The 21,905-nt window shown below is 39.9% G+C and overlaps 1 protein-coding gene across 3 annotated transcripts in view; it reads right to left on the minus strand.

Annotated features, from left to right (window-relative positions):
* nr5a2 (nuclear receptor subfamily 5, group A, member 2) overlaps positions 1-21,905 on the minus strand; it is a 199,350-nt gene that overhangs the window by 13,105 nt on the left and 164,340 nt on the right. The window contains exon 7 of one of the 3 annotated variants that reach the window (XR_011888050.1): positions 18,344-18,680. The exons of the other annotated variants lie outside the window; for them this stretch is intronic. The gene's annotated coding sequence lies outside the window, so the exon portion shown is untranslated. The remainder of the gene's footprint in view (positions 1-18,343; positions 18,681-21,905) is intronic. 3 annotated transcript variants of the gene reach the window in all.

Genomic DNA, 21,905 nt, shown 5'->3' on the forward strand with positions numbered 1-21,905 from the left:
ACTACTTTTTGTAGGATTTTCCATTCACTGGTGATGCAGCCAGTCAGTAGGCTCTCCATCACACACCTATAAATGTTCGTCCAACTTTTAGATGTCATGTTGAATCTCCACCTGCTACTGAGGAAGAAGAGATATTCTGGGCAATAAGGATTCATAGTGTTGTGAAATTCTATTCTGCTGCTGATATTAATGTATAGTATGAGAAAATGGAAAGGATGGATACCATCTCTAGATTGATGCTGCAGTGGATTGTCACCACCACACACGGATAGAAGAGACTGTTAGAGGTAGCTAGAGATGGGAAGGCAATGTATGTTTTTTTTCTCCTGTTCGCTCTCCCTTCACTTGCTATTTCAATTATACAATATTTTAATTGTTAATTGAGTCTTACACAGTTATTGAATAGTTGGTTAGAATATATTTAAATATGAACGATTAAAATTTCTGTTGAGCTCAAACATTGTAGAGAATAATGCATTATGCTGTATGATAAAACACCGAGAAATATAATGAGTTGTGAGTGAATATTTAGCCTTTCTTGACAAGTTCAATTGTTGTAATTAGTTAATTCTGAATGAAATACTATAAATATTTGTAGAAAGTAATTCCAGTGCTGGATTACTTTCTCAGATACTTTATTGAAGAATGCTTAATTAAATCATTTGGCTGCATCGGATTTAACTCTTTGGTCCTGAAGCATGCAGACTTCCAGGAAAGTGTTACCATGCCATTTCATTCAGGAAGTTCAATATAATTTTAAAACTAATTGGAGCAATAAATAGAATGTAGTCCTTGAAAAGAATAGTAATTCAAGCATGTATGCAGTTTTACTTTCAATAATAAGTGATATGCCTGAGGTGGCCTTGGATTCAGCAAACCATTACCAACCACCATGATGGCTCTTTGCCAACTAAAAGAGATGAAGGGCTGGGGGAGGAGTAAAAAAATGAGACAGAGAGTGAGAGAGAATGATCGAATGAGATATCCATGATAGCTCTCTATCTCTTCCCACTTTTCTTTCCCATCCCCTCTGCCCCATCTTTGATTTCCAGCCAGTCTTCTTTCTCTCTCCCATTACTCCTACATCTCTCTCTGCCTTTCTCTCTTTCCCTAGCCCATTACTATCATGTACAGTTTATTTGACACTAATAAGAAGCCTATGGTAGATGGACCGAAGGTGTGTGAAACAAGAATAGGCATTATGCAGTTTAATATGCCAAGCTGAATTGACTGCTTACAAGGAAAGTGTGCACGATTTATGGTGGCTCACAAAATGACTGGAATACAGAACAATGCCTCCGACTGAAACAATATCTGTGCACAATACATTCTTTGCATCTTTTGTACATCCATTATGGAGCTTGTTGCCCCATCCCACAAAGCAAATTTTTGTTTGTAACTTGGCTGGAAACTAGCAGCCATTGAAAATCTGTTCTTATATTTAATTCCCCATAAAGTCACAGATTATTGTTTATCACTCTCATCATTTACCACCAGCAGAGATTGAACATTCCACTTATTACAATGTTAAAGTTAAATATATAGTTATATATATATATTTACCGACAGATTGTATCATTAGCCTTTCCAAATCAGAACTGGGAAGTGGTAATAATTTATATAAACACACTCAAGGCAGAACAAACATCACTGAGAATTCCCCAGGGATTCCTTCTGCTTGACTGTTGTGAATTCACCTTAGAGGCCAGAAATATTGTAAGACAGAGTTTTTGCTCAGAATTTAACCAACATTAAAGTAACTAAATCATGTTTGTGTAACAAAATAGGAAGTTCCTCTATGTTTAGGTAATTCTAGATGAATGTAGCAAAGTTTCTTTTACCTTATAGCCATAATGAAAACAAATTCTTTATGACGCTGAGTGGAATAATACTTTACAAATTAACTGCTTTGTCATTTTACAATCTGTAGATGAATCATAAAGGTTCTTTTAGTCAGTAGATTGAAATGTGAAAGTTTCAATGTGACAACCATCATCTCCAGTCACAAACCACCTCAACTGCCTTCACTGTTAAAGCTGTTTTCATTACATTGAAACTGCTTCTCTTTCATCCACTGACAAAAAAAAATTAATGATTCATCTATGACCAAGTATCCTTGCTAACTCTAGGCTGAGTTAAATGTAGAACTGATAATATTTGAATTCATACCATCTAAAGAGCAGCAGGCAGCAATTTGGATTTAATTTACATTGCAGCCAGGTGGATTTAAGGTTCCCCCTCCAAGTTCGAATTTGATGAAATTAGAGTAGAATTAACCTGTCTGCTCCTTCGAGCCTGCTGCAGCATTCAGTTGAATTGCTCCAGGGTTTAACTCCTCTGCATTTTCCACATAACCCTCAGTTAGATGAGCTTTTAAAAAAAATCTATCTTTAAGTAGCTGCAGTGGCCTAGCCTGCAATAAACATCAGAGACACCTGCACTCGACAAGAAATTTCTTTGGACCCTCTGATTTGAAAGGCTGTCCCTTCATTAAAACTTTCTGACTGGTAGAAACTTTTTAACTTCTGTCATACCCTTGTAAGTTCTCATATGGTTGAACAAGATCATTCTTCATTCTTCTAAATTTCAAAGACTACCATTCCAGTTCTGGAAGTCATTCATGGTATGACAAGCCTCCAATTTCCGGAATTAGTACAGTAAATTTCTTCAGGACATCTCCAATAATAGTAACACACACAAAATGCTGGAGGAACTCAGCAAGTCAGGCAGCATCGAAGGAGGGGAATAGATAGTTAACAGTTCAGGTTGAGACCCTTCATCAGGACTGGAATGGAAGGGGGTAAAAGCTTGAATAAGAAGGTGGGGGTATGGAAAGGAGTACAAGTTAGCAGGTGGTAGCTGAGACCAGGTAAGGGGGAAGGGGAGTGGGGGGGGGGAAGGGGAAATGAAGTAAGGAGTTCGGATGTGATAGGTGAAAGAGGTCAAGGGCTGAAGATAAGAGAGGTCAGTCAGTTAAGGAAGTAAGGGAAGGAGGAATGGTGTTCTCTTTATCCCATTGTCCACTGTACTTTCCTATTAGGTCCCTTCTTCTTCAACCATTGACCTCTTTCACCTATCACTTCCCAGCTTCTTACTTCATTCTCCCCTCCACCACCCACCTTCCCCACTCACCTGGTGTCTCCCATAACCTGCATTCCTTACCCTCTCCCGACCTTCTCTAGCTTCTGCCCCCTCCCTTGCCAGTGCTGATCATTTGCTGAGTCCCTCCAGTATTTTGTGTGTCTTGCTCAAGGTTTCCAGCATCTGCAGAATCTTTTGTGTTTCCAATAATAGTACAGTGGATTCTGGTTAATTGGGGCAGCCAGTTATCTGGGACAAGTCTGAAAGAACACAAACTAATTGAGAACCAGGATTCCCTTCATTTATTTGGGACAATATGTCACTCAACTGGGGCAGTAGATGGTTGCCGAACAGTTTCTAACTAGTGTTAGTTGGGTGTGCTTGCATGGCTGTTAGACGCAACACCATACTTCGAGTAAACAGTTATTAAATAGTGTCAGCTGCATGTATTTATTTTCAAAAAGTAGTGATTTTTGTCACTGGTAGTTGGCAAGAAAAAAGAATAAGACAGTTCAGAACTTTTTGCTAACTTTTTGCAACAGTTTCTTCCCCCAAGCCATCAGAATCCTTAATACCCAGAGTCTAGACTGACATCTACATCATTTATTATTATATTGTAATTTGTCCTCTACTGTGCCTATTGTCTTGTTTATTATTTATTGTACTGCCCTGCACTGTTTTGTGTGCTTTATGTAGTCCTGTGTAGGTCTGTAGTCTAGTGTGGTTTTTGTGTTGTTTTACATAGTCTAGTGTAGCCTTGTGTTGTCTCACTTAGTCTAATGTAGCTTTGTATTGTTTCATGTAGCACCATGGTCCTGGAGGAACGTTGTTTCGTTTTTACTGTGTACTGTACCAGAAGTTTATGGTTGAAATGACAATAAAAAGCGACTTGATTTGACTTGACTTGACTTGACTTGAAGGTATTGATAATCATCTTGAATGCTACAATGAAAGTGAAGATTTGAAGGATGCAATTATCAACAGCATTTAATGAAGGCAGTTCATTATCTGCACTAGTTGTCTGCACTGATTCTGTTCACTAACAGTCAAAAGAACATGATGTGGATGAATGTCAATAAGTATTAGGAACTAATACACAGTTTTATAGTATTTCAGTAGTACTGGTAGTGTTATAATTTGTTCTGTATTCATTTAAATACATAGTGTGTTACTCAGTTGGTCCTTTTTTATAACTTTTTAACTATTTCAATTAAACTTTGTCCATTTGGTGCAGCTGCTTAGTTGGGCCAAAGTATATTAGTCCCAATATGTCCCAATTAAATGGAATCCACTGCCTAACCTTTCCAAAACTATACTGGAGTACTCTCGGAGTGGCTTCAACAACATGATGTGGGATTGTAGTGATGCTTTCCTGTCTTTCAGCTCTGATGCCCAGCAACAACAGCAATGTACCATATGTCTTCCTAACCACATGCTGCACTTGCATGCTAGGTTTTTGTGCTTCATGCGCAAGAACACCCAAATCCCTCTGTACTCCGTTCATTTCCAATCTTTCTCCATTTAGAGTGGTATGCCTTTTGATTCCTCCTACCAAAGAGGTTAGCTTCACATTTTCACATGTTAAACTCCAGTTGGCAAGTTTTAGCTCTCTCAGTTAACCAATCCTTATCTTAGGGCTGAGTCCACATATCTTCAACTGAAGCCTGTCCATCTATCTATTTTACCACCATCAACAAACCTCACACAGATCTCCTTCTTCCAGGTGACTATACAATAATCTCTTATTTATCTAATACTTAGGCATCTGGAATTCTCAAGTAACCATGAAAAATCTATTTGATTAGCCTCAAAATATAGAATTGTAGTGTAAAAGATTGTTATTTAGAGGGGCAAAGAGATGGCATTATCAATAGGAATTTATTTACAGGCCTGTGAGTGATGTGTAATGATACCTTCTTAGAGTAATTCTCATGCAACCAGAACCCCCAATTTGTGATGAATGCTGGCTGAGAATATGTCATATCGCAAATAACTGAGGGCCAGAAATTCACCCTTATGAGTGGGTAGCTACAACCTACCTGCCCAACAAAAGACCCATTTATTCAGATTTTTAATTTTCTATGTGATAATCAGTCCTTACTTCCCCAACACCATGAGCTCTTGGGTCTGTCTTTTTAAACTGCTTGTCAAATTAACAGATTTGATTACAATAACTAAACATAGCCAGAAGTGCATGAAATTTCAAAAGTTACATTACTGTTTTATCTCTGACTCATGTTAGAGTAATAAGTAAGTCTTTCTATTAATGTCCATTTGATAATTTATGTACATAAGGATAGCATTCCTCAAAATGGTAGTACATCAAATAATATGTTTATGCACAAGCAAAGGCCAGGCAATCTCAAGCCTGTCCCTGCTAAATTAGACTGCAGTTTAGTAGCTTATCTTTATGAAAATGAATTTCATCAGCTCAGCAAATGCAAAAAAGCCAGTCACCATTTGCATTGACTGAAGAGCTTGGAAATCACCACCAATGAGTTCACAGCAAACAGTAACTTAGCTGGAAAATATGAAATCATTGAGATCTACAACTCTGTCCATCATTGTATTTCCAGGAAACCAGTAAAGATACCAGGATGCATTCTTTAAAAGAAACGTATGAGTTATTTAAACATCATGTAGGTTATTCAGATATCGGCCTGTAAATATATAATGCTAATAATGTATTCACAATGTTGAATTCGCAATCATGATAGCACTGCTAATATACATTTAATTTTGTACATAATGTATTTTTCAATCATAAATTTCCATTGTACAGATGTATAATAGAGCTTATAATTACGGTATGACATGTTAACATGCAGTTTCCATTCTAAATGTGGACATAGGAATTTATGAGAAAAATATAAAAATAACATTGAATCATGTCTCTGTGCTACTGATTAATTACTCCCTCTCTACTACATCCCCTTCATCAGAAATCAAGGCTTTCTCCTAACTTGTCACTTTCACTACCTCAATAGATTGATTCTTACAGGTTTGTGCAACCAATTCTATTTTAAGTTCCTATATCCACACTTATAATCAAAACTGTCTTTTTATAGTTGAGGTACTGACTTCAAAATGGAGATTGAATTGTCCCTGTATACCTAGGCCTAGATATCTCCTGCCCTTGAACCTCATTTCAAATGAATGTTATATTTTGCCTGGTAAGCAGTTTCATAGAAATCTACATATAATAAAATCAGCACAGACCTCCTTTGTCATTAACAAATGATGAAAGTACAGCAAAGCAGAAGTCTTTTTTTGTACTAGTCTTTCTCCCTGAAGTGATAACTTACTCAGTATTGGACAGTTTAGAGATAATTTTATATACAGTATTTCACAAACATTCAAAACTAAGTATGACTGATATTCATAAGAAAAATAAAGACGGATTTCCAAGCAAAATAGTCATCAATTAATTTAGATTAAGTAATTACATATTAGTAGATGAGTGACTGTGCCGATTTGAAATTAACAACCAGGATAATAGATATCTCAGTGTCCTGAACTGCAAGATTAAAAACAGAATGGATTATTGTTGTAAAAAAGTGGTATAAACATGCTCAAACTCTTTCAAGCCTCATTTTCTCCTCAGATACTAATAGAGCATGAAGTGTTGCAAGTATATTCTACAGTTCTTCTTTATGGCTCTTTTGATCAATTTTCCACACTAGACTCAGCATAGATATTTGCAATCATCCCTTTCAATGATCCATTGTACCTATGGGACCTTGTGAATGCAATGTCATTCACTGATGCTTTTCTGCTCCTCAACGACACATGCAGGAAGGTTAGAGGATTAGAAAGGGAATGAAGAAGGAGGAAAAGAAAACAAAAATGAAAAAAGGTCACAGCTTCTGCTTGTGATATGGCAATTTTCCTGAGATATTTCTCACTGATGCTGTGGAATTGAGAGTGGCAGATATAAGAATTAATTTCCTGTAGCTGTCTGTTCAGCTGAAGTTTCAGTATAAAGATACCAAAAGCAGAATAAGAAAATATTCATGTATTATACAACTCATTTTGATACTTTTTACTGCCTTGTTGTTAGGAAGACACTTCTTGGGAAGTGCATGGCAATTCTGAAATTGGTCAAATTTAAAACTTGGCATCAAAGGAAACTGCTGGATTTAGGGATAAATGTAATATTGCTTTAAAATTTAAAAGTCATTTTTATCTTTTTCCACATCTGGGAGTGAGAGCCATGCTAGGCAAAGTGAAAGGAAAGGAAATCCAGTGTGAAGTCACAGAATGGATTTTGTAGACAGCATAGGCTTTGCTTCTATGTCCCTGGATTTTAAATCAATACATTAGCACTATTCTCATATATTGACTTTGATATTGGCACCAGTTGCATGCATCCAACAATAGGGCAATTCCTGTCCAGCTCCTGGAGAAGCAGCAAACACACCTGCTGCATGTTGGCATAGTACCAGTGACAATGGAAATGTTTGGAGCCTTCTTTATTACAGATCTACCTGCTGTTTTTGCCAAAAATGTGTGTAATCATTATCTGTTTTGCAATTTCTTGTTATTGTACAGTTGAGCAGGAATATCACTAGCATCCTAACAAAGAAATGGAGACAGCCTGCGGCTTGAATTAGGTTCCCACTCCCACACACTCCCCTTGCTAGATTTCTGTCCATACCCATGTGACTTAAAAAGATCATTGTTACAGTTAGTCTCCAAAAACTAGTGCACAATGGAGCCTATAGAGGTGAAAGTTATAATTATCGCTTTGTGACTGAGTTATGATTTGCATCACTCTTACTGCTGCTTTTCTTGAGAAAGCCTCCCCTAACGATTTTCAACCTTATTTGAGTTCCTTGATTACTGTCCCACCATTTGTGTTCCAGGTTTTCCAACTTCAGATGCATGAGAGGCAGCAGCTAATTTAGACTGATTATTTTTTCATTTTGTTGAAACAGATGTAAGCAGTTGATGGTGATTGTTCATAAGGAATGTAGCCTTTCTAACAGGGGAGTGAAATCAGAAATCACAGGAGCAATGGGACTTCAAGTCCTTGGGGCAGGATTCCCTGAAGGTTAACTTGCAGGTTCAGTAGTTAGAAAGGAAGACAAATGCAATATTAGCATTCATTTCGAGGGATTAGAATATACAAGCAAGTATGTAATGCTGAGATTATATAAGGCATTGGTCAGACCACACATGGAGTATTGTGAGCAGTTTTGGGCCCCTTATCTGAGAAACGATGTACTACACTAGAGAGAGTCTAGAGGAGCTTCACAGGAATTATCCCGTGAATGAAAGGGTTAATGTATGAGGAGCATTTGATGGCTTTGAGCCTGTACTCACTGAATCATAGAAGAGTGTGGGCATCCCACTGAAACCTATTGAATATTGAAAAGCCTAGATTGAGTGAATGTGGAGATGATGTTTCTAATAGTGTGAGAGTCTAGCACCAGAGGGCACAGCCTCAGAATAGAAGGACGTCTCTTTGGAGCAGAGATGAGGAGTAATTTATTTAGCCAAAAGGTAGTGAATCTGTGGAAGTCATTGCCAAGAAGGCTGCAGAGGCCAAGTCATTGGGTGTATTTAAAATTGAAAATAAATCAGCCATTATTGAAAGGCGGAGCAGACTCGATGGGCTGAATAGCCTAATTCTGCTGTATATCTTACAGTCTTATATGTGTGGAGGTATAATTAAACGACAGCTCCCTTTCCTCTTCAATTTCCTGAGACAGGCTGGAGTTGCGTTATACCGTAAACTTGCTCTAACTGCCAGCACTGCTTCAAGAGGGCAACCTAAGGACTTGAGTGACATCGTGGTCATTTTTGGTGAAGGTCTGCCGGTTCTCCTGATCTGGTCACAGATGTTAAACTTTGTAAAACTGCTGTCTATATTCTATATTCACAAGGGTTACATTCAATTTTCCATTGGTACTATAAATAGAAAAGTCTCATCGAAAGGGTTGGTGGAGATGATAATCGATCTCTCTAATGCAACTTACGCTCACATAATAAAGATAGCAATCAATTTATATAGCATAAGTGCCAAGAGCAGCTGCGGAAACCAACTCTATCAATGCCTGTTAGTAACTGTCCACTTTCAATTGGAAAGCAATAATGGTTGTATTAATGGGTTGTATTGGCCCAATGCCCAACTGGATCATTTAATACTTTTGACTGTCCCTGACTTAAAGCTCTCTGTGTACACCCACAGGACTTGCATGTTGGCAGCCGATACCGGCTTTCTAGTTAGCTACTCAGTCCTGTGGCTAGGAGGAACTATTGGTTGAAAAATACGAAACAAGTATACTTTTCTGCATTGATTTTACTTTGTACAATGGCTCAGATCATGCTGATCAGGCCTGTCTCTCACAGTTGACTACCTGCCCTCCTCTCTGAAGCACAGACACATATTCCTTCCACGGCTGTGCAGTTCCGAACACACTGTAGCAGACATCCCACCCTGCAAAAACTCATTTCAGGGGGGTAGCACCATCAATTTGCAGGAGACTCCCGGAACTTCCGGGAGAGGTGGGATGTCTGCAATAGAGTAGCTCCTTAGCAGCTAGCCAGCTAGTTTAAATAACGTTAGCTAATGAACGAATGACACCTGATAAACTCACCTCAACATGTCTTTTACAGTCTTAACCCACCATGGGCAATAGAGAAGTCACTGTTGCAAACAGTGCAGCGAGCAACACTGTCATTATTTTTGACCCCTATTAGGCAGGGGTACACTTTAGCGTAGTCTGGGGTGAGGTACGTTTTATATTTTCTTTTTTTGGAACACTCTGCCAAGGCGTGCGTGTGCTCGCTCGCTTTCTCGCTCTCATGCTCTCTTGCGCTCTCTCTCTCAAAAAAATTGGTCTCCGGGACATTGTATATAATTTGCGGGCATCAGGGAGCCACTATCAAAATGCGGGAGACTCCCGGAACTTCTGGGAGAGGTGGGATGTCTGCTGTAGTTTGGGTGCTGTTGTCACTGATTGTCACAGTGCTGTTGACATTCCAGGAGCTGGTGAGGGTCACGAGCAGCAAAAAGTGAGGACTTTCTCGTTGTCTTAAAATGTATATGCTTCACACACTTTAAATTCTCGAAATTGATTTAAGTTTAAAAAATCAGCTAAAACATATTTAACTGATGTAAACTATTTTGTTCATGTCTTTAATTAAAACAAAAATCAAACTTCTTACCTTCATTAGCTTTTCACATGAGGCCACCCTGTAGTGTTAGGTATTGCTGGTGCAACCTGAGAGGACAGTTAAGAACTGTACCTGGCCCCTCAGCTCAGCATGGAGCACGTATGAATTTGATGATAATTCCAGGGGTGCGGTGAAATGTCTGTTGCACCCAGGTCTGGTGACCAGCATGTTCTGTATTGCCATGCTACAGTACTCAGGGGCAAAAGTGCTGCAGTAGTCAATGTTCCTTTGTGGAACTGTGAGCTCCATATTAGCATGATATACCCCTGAACATAATCAGCAATGTTCAATGCATGAGTAAGGAGATATGAAATAAAGAACTGAGGCAAACCTATAATACACGAACAATAGTAAAATGAATATTCTCTATTTACTTCCTTCTGTTCCTTATGAAATTGCATTTTAAGAATGCCAGATATGTAAAATTGTTTCCTCTATTATCTTTTCAATTTATGCATTTCACCAACTAAGTGATTATGCACTGGTTGATTTGGGACTGGAAATGTTCATTATAATCAAACTTTTTTTTAGAATAAAGGGTACAGCTCTATGTAGTAGAATAGTCCTTTATCTAACTCAGTTGAACAATAGCACATTGGCCCTGGATGTTTGAGACTACTGTGTGCAAATTTACTGAAACTTTTAGCTGAATTTCATACTTGTAAAACAGCCACAAAGTACTGATTGGGGCTGGGGTGGGGTGGCAAGGAGAGGGGAGAGCTCAGATAAGAACTGTGCGGCACAGTGAATCCTGGATTCGTGGAGGAACATCAATGAAGACCGGTAGGATAGATGAAAGTGTCAGCCAATGACTATCTCAAACAAGAAAGAGTTTAGTTATGTACACTTGGCATTCAGTGGCATTATTATCACTGAGACCCTAGTGCCAACATTCTTGGAAACACCACTGACCAAAAGCTCAATTGGATCAGCCATACAAGTACTGTAACTACAAGATCTGGACAGAGGATGGGTTTGGAAGTCATAGATGTACTGGGAGCTCCACTCTCTACTGAATATAGGACTGCAGTGTTCAAATCAGGTGACCCTGAACTTTACAAGAAATCAAGATGTGACCTCTGTAAAGCTATCGGGGATGCCAAAAGGCAATACCAGTCCAAAATAGAGTCCCAGATGAGTCATCAGTTATGGCAGGGCTTACATGCTATAACGAGCTACAAAACAAAACAAAGCCAGGCAGCTTTGCCAACAACTGAATACCAATTGAATATAATTGAATACCAATTAGCTGAATGCATTCTGTGCACGTTTTGGTCAGTTGTCCGGAGAATGAACCACGAAAAGTATCTGGCCCGAATGGTGTCCCTGACCTTGTCCTTAGATACTGAGCAGGCTAGCTGGTGGGAGGTATTTGCAGACATTTTTTAAAAAATTCTTCCTACTTTAATCTGACATTACCACCTGCTTTCAGAAGATCACTATCATCCTGGTCTCTAAGAATAACAAGGTAATGTGCCTTTAATGACTCCCACCCAGTGACTCTGACATTACCACCATGCACTGCTTTGAGAAGTTGGTCATGGCACACGTTAACTCCAGCCTCCCAGACAACCTCAACCCACTGCAGTTCACCTCCTGCCAAAACAGATGGCAGATGCCATCTCTCACTTACCTCTGGTGCAACCGGACAATAAAGATACTTATATGTCAGACCATTGCTTATTGACTACAGCTCTGCCTTCAATACTATAATTCCAATCAAACGCATCTCCAAACTCCTATACATGGGACACATTACCTCTCTTTGCAATTGTATCTTTGACTTCCTGACCAACAGACTGCAATCAATACAGTAAGCAGCAACATCTCAACCATGATTAAACACCAGGCCCCCACAAGGCTGCAAACTGAGTCTCCTACTCTACCCACTGTACACTCATGATTGTGTGGACAGTTTCTGCTCTAACCCCATCTGCAAGTTTGCAGATGATACCATGATAGTAGGCCTTATCTCAAATAATGATCCATTGGAATATAGCAAGGAGATAGAGAGCTTAGTGACATGGTGCTCCGGGTAACAACCTTTCCCTCAGTGTCACAAAACAAAAGACATAGTTATTGATTTCAGAAAGACCACGTGCTCCTGTTTACAACAACAGTGTTGAGGTTGAGAAAGCTGAAAATTTCAAGTTCCTAGGAGTGAACATCATGAGCAGCCTGTCCCGGTCCAGGATGCTGCGGTCAAGAATTCTCACTGGCACCTCAATTTCCTCAGGAGAGGGAAGAAATTTGGCTTGTCCCCTTTGATCTTCACCAGTTTTGAAACGTCCTACCTGGGTGCATCGCGGCTTGGCATGGCAACTGTTCTGCCTGCGACCACAGGAAACTGCAGAACGGTGTGGCCACCGCTCTGCACATCACGGAGAGCAGCCTCCCCTCCACGGCCTCTGTTCACACTTCTCGCTGCCTTAATAGAGCAGCCAGCGATCCCAGCCACTGCACACTTTCTCTGCTCTCCCCATTCCCATCTTGAGCAGCGTTTACAAAGGTACCACCAGGCTCAAATACAGCCTTTATCCCACTGTTATAAGACTACTGAATGGTTCCCTGGTATAGTAAGGTGAACTTTTGACCTCACAACCTACCCTGTTGTGACCTTGCACCTCAGTGTCTACCTGCACTGCAGTTTCCCTGTGACTGTATCACAGGTGGTGAATATTGGTAGCTTGGGTTGAGGTATTTGATGCTCAGTGTAAACTATACCACCTTATTCTGCGTTCTGTTGTTATTTTACCTTGTACTACCTCAATGCATGTTGTAATGGAATTGATCTGTATGGATGGCATGCAAGACAAGCTTTCGACTACACCTTGATACATGTGACAATAGTAAACCAATTTACCAATATATCCTTTGATGAATGAGAATATCCTAGATCTTTTCCATAATCTACAAGGCACAAGTCTGAAGCTTAATGGAATACTCTTCAACTACATTCATGCAGCTTGGTGCTATCCAAGACCAAGCAGCCTGCTTGATTGGTGCCCTATAAACCATCCTAATTATTTGTTCCCTCTACAAGTGGCTGCAGTGTGTATCATATATAAAATACCTTTCAGTTAGTCACTCAGGCAATCCTCCTAAAGAAAAACTCACTACTGCCAAGAGCTTCAGTTACATGGGAACACCATGATCTGCAGGTTCCACTTCAAGTCACATACCATCCTGACTGAGAATATATCCCTGATCATTTATCATTACTGTGTCTACATCCGGGAATTTGCTGTCCCGCTGTGGGAGTATCTTCACCAAAATGATTGTGGCTATCCTCCTGTTCGACAACATTTCAAGATAGACAATCACTACTGGTCGTAGCATAACATCAAGTGTAATAAGAATTAACACATTAAAATTTTTTTTAAAAATCCAGAGCAAACATAAAGGTAAATAAATATAGTTGGCTAAAATATTTTAAAGAACAATTTTCGTTGCTGTCTAAGGACAGAAACAAACCAGTGAAAATAAATTTGGCATTGCAATAAGAATAAAAGCATAAAGCACAAAGCAAAAATAAAACAAATAAAACTTAACCTCATGTTATTCTCATGTACAATAATCTTTCTCTTAGCAAGAGATTCAGTCAGAAGTTGTTTCCTCTGATGTTTATGGAGCTTCTTGGCCCTATCACTTGGCTAGCTCAGAGGAAGTGTAATGGAGTTAGAGTGCTAAGCTCCAAGGATGCCCCAGTGCAGCCTGTCTGAATGAGCCGTGTAGTGAACTCCCAGCATGCATTAAGGCAGCTTCCCATCGAAGCATTATCAACATATTCACATTCTGCAACTGGGGAGAAATTATTTATGATTGACAGCAGTACTGTATCAAGGCATAATAGTTACTTTACTAGCCTTCTAAAGGGCTGGGCTATTTCTCTGCAGAACTTAAGTTAAAAATGGAAAATTTGAATTTAGTTTTGAAGAATTTTGAAATAAATAAAAACCTGCTCTGGGTAAAAGTGACCATGAAAATGAAATAGGTTCACAAGAACTTTTCAGTGAAGGAAATGCAATGTTCCACACTGTGTACCCTGGTACGTGACTCCAGGATCAATTTCCTCCCTCCTGCACCCCCACCGTGGTTCAGGAAAGGCAACTATCACTTTGGGGCAATTAAATGGACAAAAAAATTCATTGCTGCCTACAATATATGTCTTGAGAATGAATTAAAAGTATATTAAATAAATGTTTTCCATTAACATCCATTTATTTTCTAAATAGAAATGCACTTCTAACATTTGCAGATTCGTTTATTAATTGAAGGGAAACATCTGTAGTTGAGGCCTTTGTGTTTATGTTGCTTGCCTTCCAAGAACCAATCGAAACGCATTAGCATTTCAGGCAAAAGTGTCTCAGTTAAGTTGTATAGCCTGTACCCCACCTCAGCATTCTAACTTGCCTTCCATATTTCTCAGAAAGATCTGCTAATGTACAAAACAATATTTCCTTACCTTCCCTGCATATAGAAATAAACCTGTGGATGCAAATGCAAAGGAAGCATGCCCAGAATTACATGTCATTGGGATGCTGGGAGGAGCAGAGTGTCTAATTATTATTTTTTAGTGATTGAAGTGGATTGGGAGCAGTGTGGAAAAGGCTGGGCAAACCCAAAGCATCACATACAAAATAATGTAAGAATACAGCAGGTCAGGCACTGTCTATGGAGGGGAATAAACAATCAATGTTTTGGTCTGAGACCCTTCATCAAAACTGGAAAAGAAGGAGGAAGAAACCAGAATAAGGTGGAGAGAGGGGAAAGAGTACAAACTGGCAGGTGATAGGTGAGACAAGGGAGGGGGAAGGTGCGTGGATTGGAGATGGGGATGAAATAAGGAACTGGGAGGTGATAGGTATAAGAGGGAAAGGCCTGAAGAAGAAGGAATCTGATAGGAGAGAACAGTGTACCACAGGAAAAAGGAAAGCAAGAGGTGATGGACAGATGAGGAGAACAGAAGGGGTGAGAAGAGAACCAGATGGGGAATGGAAACAGAGAGATAGGGATGGGGCAGATATTACGGGAATTAGAGAAATCGATGTTCATGCCATCAGGTTGGAGCTAACCAGATGGAATATGAGGTGTTGCTCCTCCAACCTGAGAGTGACCTCATCGTGACAGAAGTGGAGGCCATGAACAGACATGTCAGAACAGGAATGGCAAGCCCAAATTTTACTTTTCTCATGCCCAGGACACTTTCAACCAGGGAAGTCAAAACAGGATTTAGCTTCCTCATTTATTGACCACTTCAGACTACTGCCAGATGCACGCTGAAGAGAGATCCATCTCAAACTGGTGATCTCTGAAACACTGGTGACTATGTATCATACATCTGAATGAAAAAGTGAGGGTCAGAATGGACTAGACTCTATTTCACTGAACACAAAACTATAGCATGCTCCTGCAGGTGCTGTAATATTGAAGATTTTGCTGCCTGTTACTTTCAGCACTGATCTGCTTTGGTACAGAGATTATTCATAAATAGGTCTGTACATATATGCCTGCGATGTTGCTGCAAGCAAAATTTTCATTGCATTACTTTATCATACTTGAAATAAAATTGGCTTGGCTTGACTTGATAAATACATTGTTATTGTACTGTAACATATTAGGAGACCAAATTGCCCAAGAGATCCGGATGTGTTCAGACATTTCAAACAGAATGAAGACCTCTGCTTGGACAGACTATGAATCCGGGATGTTTACTGATTCAGGGTACTAAATCTCTCTCTACCTCCCGTCACTGGATTCCTCGTGGAAACGAGCAGCAGCCCTCCATTTTGCTGTGATTCTATTACATCATGCTGATTGGGAAAGAGACCTTCCACTTAGATCCTACAATAAGTCAGACGTGATGTAGAATCCAAAACCTCACTGATCTCCATGGTAATTCTTGACAGCAAAGAGGAAGTTCTCTTTAAATTATCTTACAATAATGTTTTTAATTATTTCTACAGTTCTGTGCTTTAATAAACCAGAATTAGAATCAGGTTTAATACCACCGGCATGTGTCATGAAATCCGTTACCTTAGCGGCAGCAGTACAATGCAATACATGATACATATAGAAAAACAGTAAATAGATGAATTATAGTAAGTATATATATGTATATTAAATAGTTAAATTAAAAATAGTAGTGCAAAAACAGAAATAATAAAAAGTGAGGTAGTGTTCATATGTTCAATTTCCATTTAGAAATTGGATGGCAGAGGGAAAGAAGTTTTTTCTGCATCACTCTGTTGTGTGCCTTTTAGTTCCTGTACCTGTTTCTTGATAGTAACAATGAGAAGAGGGCATGTTCTGGGTGATGGGGTTCCTTAATAAAGGACGCTGCCTTTCTGAGGCACTGGTCCTTGAAGATGTCTTGGACACTATGGAGGCTAGTACCCATGATGGAGCTGATAAATTTTACAACTTTCTGTAGTTTCTTTTGGACCTGTGCATTAGCCCCCCCCACCCCCCCCCATACCAGACGGTGATGCAGCCTGTCAGAATACTCTCCACCGCATATCCGTAGAAGTTTGACGGGTTTAGGTGACAAAGCAAATCTCCTCAAATTCCTAATGAAGTATGGCTGTTGTCTTGCCTTCTTTATAGCTGCATCAACATGCTGCAATCAGGTTCGATCCTCAGAGATAATGACACCCAGGAACCTGAAATCGCTCATACTTTCTACTTCTGATCCCTCTATGAGGAATCGTTTGTGTACCCTCATCTTACCCTTCCTGAAGTCCACAATCGACTCTTTGGTCGTATGGGCATTGAGTACAAGGTTGTTGCTGCGACACCACTCAACTAGCTGGTATCACTGGCTTCTGTATGCTCTCCCATTTCCATCTGAGACTCTGCTAACAATGGTTGGCAGATGCAATAATGGTTGTATCATCAGCAAATTTATAGATGGCATTTGAGCTATGCCTAGCCTAACTAAATTTTAATTAAAATGTTCGCTGATTTTTCACTTTTTAAAATTATTTGCATCAATAATAGTTTTTTAAAATGTCTCTGAACGCCATAATTGCCTTCTGCCAAATGTTATCGGGCACAATTTTGAGTTGGATGGGTGGGCTGAAGGAAGAGCCCACTAGTATACCACGCGTAGCTTAACCACCTTTTGGATCTTGTCACTGAGCTCAAATATGTAGAGAGCAAGTGAGATAAGCTTCTTGTATCATCCCAGGTGTCTGACATTCAGTCCAACATGTCTGGACAGCCCATAGTACGTAAGTTCAGTTGTTCAGACAGCATGATTAACCATTTGTAACTAGTCAGACTGCATGAGTCTCAAATGATATTTATAGCATCCACCATCCCAACAAACTGTGAGTTATATACAGGAAACACACATCAAAGTTGCTGGTGAACGCAGCAGGCCAGGCAGCACCTCTTCCTAGAGATGCTGCCTGGCCTGCTGCGTTCACCAGCAACTTTGATGTGTGTTGCTTGAATTTCCAGCATCTGCAGAATTCCTGTTGTTTGAGTTATATACAGGGCCGGATTTAGTGGGGATGGGGTCCCTGGGTTGGAGGCACTGATGGGCCCCTGCCGACACCGTAAAATGCTGTACCAAGGAAAAGAAGGCAAGAACAAGAGCAAAGGTCGTATTGGTCCAAATATCAAAGCTGTGGACCAAGACATCGGTTTAGTACAATATGTAGGCTATAAACTTACAGGCCTTAAGAGGGAGGACAGAAAGTAATGCGGATTCTTAGTTTGAAGGACAGCATCTAAAGCACTCAAGAACTGACCTAGGCTTAGTTGGCTTAGTAAAGTTATGAGGGAGATGAAGTATGATGTACCCAGTCTTAAATCTTTATTTAGCTATTGCTGCATATACCATAGGCCTTATTTCTCAAACAATGCCAAAGCATTTTTATCCGGTATTTTTCTCAACCGTGTGTTCTGAAAAAGTAAAATGGAAATGAGAGACAAAATGGCCAAGAGAGATGGCACTATAGCAAACTAGGAAACTTGAAAATACTCCAATAATCTTTTTGAAAAATGAGATCTAGCACATAGTAACTATTGCTGTGCTGTGTGGCTTGCAGAGTAAAGACCACTTATTACTTACTAGGTTTATCACTGGAGCCTTGGATAGCCAGTCACCTCTCGACCAAAAACTTCACAACCGTCACCACTCTTCTCAATACGTCGGTCTAGTAGACCAGCGGTCCCCAACCACCGGGCCGCAAAGCATGTGCTAGCGGGCCGCGAGGAAATGATATGAGTCAGCTGCACCTTTCTTCATTCCCTGTCATGCACTGTTGAACTTAAACATAGGGTTGCCATCTGTCCCGTATTTGCCGAGACATCCCGTATATCGGGCTAAATTGGTTTGTCCCATACGTGACCGCCCTTGTCCCGTATTTTCCCCGCTAAGGTAGAGCGTTCCTATGCAACCTTTCGTGCTGAAATGGCGTAAAGCGAAGAAGCAATTACCATTAATTTATATGGGAAAAATTTTTGAGCGTTCCCAGACCCAAAAAATAACCTACCAAATCATACCAAATAACACATAAAACCTAAAATAACACTAACATATAGTAAAAGCAGGAATGATATGATAAATACACAGCTTATATAAATTAGAAATAATGTATGTACAATGTAGTTGGGAAGATTAAGCCAAAACCAATTTGTGGAAATAAAACCGACATGTACGTGCATGCGCACATCACACAAGTGCCCGCGCAAGGCTTCATGGTCATGGTAGTCTTTCTCAGGGTAAACTCAGGAGTCCCGTACTTGACTGCTACTTTTGTCCCTTATTTGGGAGTGAGAAAGTTGGCAACCCTCACTGTAAAGGACATGTTGAGGTGAGTTTAACCCTACTTGAACACCTCCCCCCGGTCAGCCGGTCGGCAAGAATATTGTCAATATTAAACCAGTCCGTGGTGCAAAAAAGGTTGGGGACCCCTGCAGTAGACACACTCTGACTCGAACTGTTTTTGCAGTTCTGTATCTATTCTCCGCTGTCAGACGCTAGTGTAACGTAGGTCAGTATCGTTTTCCTGTCGTGTTCACTATTTTCATGCTCTCCTATGCGCTCAGCGGCATGTTTCCAGTCGCTAAAGCCAGTTTTGAAGATGGACTGACAGTTACCATCACTGAAGATGTGGCATGCAAAACAAAACACACAGCCAGTGGAAGGGGAATATAAGAGTCATTGCCTTGATCTGTACTCACCATTGTGTTTGAAGTGAAATTTGGAGAAAAAACGTCTTTGCTGTTTGTATACTCGTTCCGAAGCTTTGATATCCACATCCCTATTCTGGCAGGACTCCGGCCCTTTCTTAGCCCAGTATGCTCGGACTGAATTATGTAACGTTTCCTTTCCCCCGCGAGCAGGATCAGTGCTGTAAGGATCCTCAGTAGCGGTTACGTTAACATTACTGGCTTGGTTGACTTGGTTGTTCGGAAGCCTCTGTGGTCGGGAATCCTAAAGTCATGCTCTCTGCCTCTTCAACGTTAGCTGCTGACTGTGGCAAGGACGGTGGTCCTGTGCTAACGCTGGTGCTAGAGCTAGCCGTTGAACAAGTCTCCATTTGTCCACCGGTCTCAGACTCTGACAAGAGCGATGGTGCTGCTGCATCATCGAGAACAGGTTTAAAAAAATTCTGTCAATTTCAATGGCTTTTTAATGCTTCTTTCTCACGGTCCTCTTTTTCTTGTTTCTTTTTTCTTTTCTGGGCTCCACTCTCATATTTTTTTTTGTCCACCATGATGGTAGCTACCTATCTTGGGCCCCTCTGCTGCTCTGGCCCCTGGGCTGCAGCCTAGCCTAGCCCTGCCCGAAGTCCAGCCCTGGTTATATAGGAAGCAGTGCATAAGATGCAGAGTTGGATATGATTTTATTAACATTCGGATTCCATTAATGTATATAGTTTACCAGATATTCTGCTCTGAAATGATAAGCAAGAAAAGGTTGAATTAAATCGAATATTCACTGACTATTGGTAAGAAGGGGCCTAAAATGACAGAAAATCATTCTGGGGTCAAGTATCTGGTCTTGTTTTAAAACCTAGAGAAGCTCACAGGCCTGTGGTTGGAAACTGCTCACCTAATGAGGTCATTAAAGCCAAGCTTCCATCAATAATTTTTTGACAAATTTTAATTAATAATTCATTGAAGTGTCTTGGGATGTATATTTTGTGTGTGAAGGACAGTTAATCCATATTGCAGATTTTCCTTTTCTTTCCCAAACTTTGACGACGGTCTAAGTGGCAATACCTGCTGACTAAAGAAACGTGCTGTCATATACATTTGTTTATTCCAAGGGAACGTTACCATAGTTATTATGGATGAATAATAACAGCAGTGAACATTTATCGATGTTCATGGGAACTTTATACACATTTTGGCTGTTTCTTCCAAAAAGGAAAACTCTTTATGGAAAAATCAAATTAATTTTTTTATGTGTATCAAAAATCAGGCATGGTACAAGCTAGAACAAAGTTTCCATCACCTCTTATCTACAGAAAAGTTTGTATTTGCTCTTTATTATACCCTTCAAATACAGTAAGTGACTCTTTATCCAAGTATTCAAGAGTATATTTCCTACTGTTATTAAGGAATAAATTTACTAGGTAGAGGGATGAGGAAGTAGTGATAGAGATTCCGCTCACAGCACTTTGTCATTGTGCATTCTTCAATACATGAACTCGGAACACGACAAAAAGAGGTGGCCACAGTTATCATGGTTGGAATCACTATCCTGCGATTTTGTCTGAGAGTGTGCCCAACTTATGGGCACTCCACCTGGACACTATCAGGATAAATGATTATCAACAGGGACCCAGTAGCAGCTTGAAAATCAGTATCAGATAGAAAATGAGGGAAGAAATTATCCCTGTCCTGAAAAGATCTTTGGACCCTGTGTCCCCACAACGCTGGTACATCACACTTCTTTGATACACTGCATTTTGAGGAGCCTGACACCTACCACACCCTTTATAGAAAGGAAGGTATTCATTGATCTCATGTGAAGAACAAATATGACTTGCTAAATCAATCAGTTGTGCTCTTTTGATTCATTGGGTATTTGGTCTTCTAATCACATTGAAGTGCTGACAAATTATATAGTCAATACATGGTCTCTGGAGACAGGCAATGGCATTGAGTCCAGCCAAGTGAATATCAGTTACGTGCCCTAGAAAGGTGCCATCAGTTTTTCATTCTTGATTTGAGTTTTTTGGCAAAAAAGATGATCAAATCTTCATTTTCTCTATATTGTGCTGAAGGGTTGTCCACAAAGTGTGTTAAAACTTCAGTCCAGGAGTGGTGATGAAGTCTTTCCCTGGGATATTGGTGTGTTCTGTGCTGACCTCCACAGTTCCTCACAATTAAATATGATATATTGTTGGGAGTTTATCCTATGGTGATTTCTTCAATTTGAGCTGGTATCTTGACAGGCCTTTGTTATTAAGATGGATAAGATGTGATAGATTTGGGGATCATTCAACATTTTCTTCCAATGTCTGAGAAAGTGACTTTTAAAAAGTGGCAAGAGGGAGTGAGGACATTAATGCTTCCGTAATGGTGTAAGTTGTACATGTATATTTTTAAGTTCAGTATCCTTACTGTTATGACTATTCAATCGTACATGAGCAGCAGTGTAGAGAAAGACAGAAGTA

Source organism: Mobula birostris, chromosome 12 (assembly GCF_030028105.1).
Source record: "Mobula birostris isolate sMobBir1 chromosome 12, sMobBir1.hap1, whole genome shotgun sequence".
In the NCBI taxonomy this organism is placed as follows: Eukaryota; Metazoa; Chordata; class Chondrichthyes; order Myliobatiformes; family Myliobatidae; genus Mobula; species Mobula birostris.